Raw genomic sequence first — 2135 nt, forward strand, 5'->3', positions numbered from 1 at the left:
ATCGAGTCGAGTTTTCTCAGTTTAACGTCATAGAATAAATAAACAAACGTTTTGTTCGAAATAAAATTTTTCAAACGTGAAAGTAATAAGTTATAATAATAATGAGACACAAATTTTTAAATTAAATAATTTAAAATAAAAATAAAAATTAATAAATGATTTTTTGTTTTAGAAAATTTATTATTAATGAAAAATCGGAAATGTCGTGTAAATAGAAAAACTTATATCATCATCATTACGTATATATTAAATACATTTCCATTAAAAATAATTTTGATATAAACATAAAATTTTTTTTTTTTAGGAAAAAACAAAAAATTTATCGAAAAGGTTGAAGAAAGAGGGGAAGAAAGGGGAGGGAAAGAGGGGGGGGTAGGGAAGAGAATTTTAAAAAGGGATTCGACAATATCATCGATGATTGAAAATAACAAAAATCAATAATTGAATGTTTGTGTGTGTGTGTGTGTGTGTGTTCACGAGTGTATATTTTGAATTCGAATGTATTTTGATGATGGTTTCCCCAAAAAAAAAAATGGGGGGAAAGGGAAAAATTAAAAATTTACGAAGAACATTCGGTTTTTTAAAAATTTAAAAAAAAAAAAAAACAAACAAGAGTTTCAATACTACAATTGTCGTTAACGGAAAAACAAAAAAAAAAAAATACACGAAAATGTAAATTCATACAAGGTCTAAATTTTGTGCTTTTGACACGACATAGCCTTCGTAAAACACGTAAATTTCGTCAAAACGAAAAAGGTTAGGTCAAAACCTTAATAAAAAAAAAAAAAAATTTTTTTTTTTATTGCTTTTTGAAAATATAACAATCATGTATACTACTTGATTTAAACTAATTAATTACAACGAATAAAAAAAAAATTATTTTTTTTAAAATTGCACGATTTCATAATAAAATAAAAATTATTATTATTATTATTATTTTTACTAATAAAGAGATTTTAAAAATTATTAAAAAAAAAAAAGAATTCGTTTGTGAATGTTTTTTTCTATTCGAATCGATGTCGGCCATTTTAATGATGATTAACAAAAAGGAAAAAAAAAAACAATTTTTATTGATTTTTTAAAAAATTTTTTTTGTTTTTACAGTGGGGGGGTGGGGAGGGGGAAAAATGAATTATCAACCACTTGAACTTAGTAAAATCAAATTTATTTTTTTGGTTGAGCAATGTCAGGAAAACCTTTACTTAATAATTAAGTGACACTTGATAAACATTTTTTTTTTTATATTATTTGCCTACGCAAATAACTTTTCTTTTTTTTTGTTAAGTGCTGACTTAATATTATTATTATTACTATTATTATTATTATTATTATTATTTTTTTTTTTTCTTTTAAATAAAATAAATTTATTTTTAAAATGATTTTTTTAAAAAAAAAAAAAAGAAAAGTTCTTTAAAGTCTCTTAATAATTTTTTTCCATAAATGTTTTTGATGATTGTTTAAAAAAAAAAAATTTTTATTTATTTATTAAATATTCCACCATTTATTGTTTATTAAACATTCCACGTGGTTATTGATAATTTTATGTTACATAAAATAAAAAACCTGATACCTAAAATAACCGAAAACAAATATAAATACCTGGAAAATAAATATAATTTTCCAACGTCCGCCTTCCCCCCTCAAAAAAATAAAAAAATATAAACTTAATAATAAAAAATAATACCGATGATGATGATGATTTTAAAATTGAAAAAAAAAAAAAAAACGGGAATGATAAATTGAAATTTAAATTTCAATTAATTATTATATTTTTTTAATTGATTTTTAATCAAAACAAAAAAAAAAAAGAAAATTCTAACAGGTATAAAAAAAAACGTACCCTTTTTTAAATTAATTTTTTAATTTTATTTTTCATATAAATAAGTTTTATTATTATTATTATTATTATTATTAAGATTACCGGAAATTATTCGTTACGAAAAGGTAAAATTTTTAGTAAAAAAAAAGGATTTATTTATTAATGTGAAAATAACGAAAGTGTTTATTATTATTATTATTTTTTAAAATTAATTATTAATAAAAAAAAAAGACGCCATTTTTATTTATTTATTTATTAATACCTAAATCGTATAAATTAAATTCAATTAAATTTTTTTTTTCTATTCTAAATAAAT

Source organism: Pediculus humanus, genomic scaffold (genome assembly GCF_000006295.1).
Source record: "Pediculus humanus corporis 1103172108314 genomic scaffold, whole genome shotgun sequence".
Taxonomy (NCBI): domain Eukaryota; kingdom Metazoa; phylum Arthropoda; class Insecta; order Psocodea; family Pediculidae; genus Pediculus; species Pediculus humanus.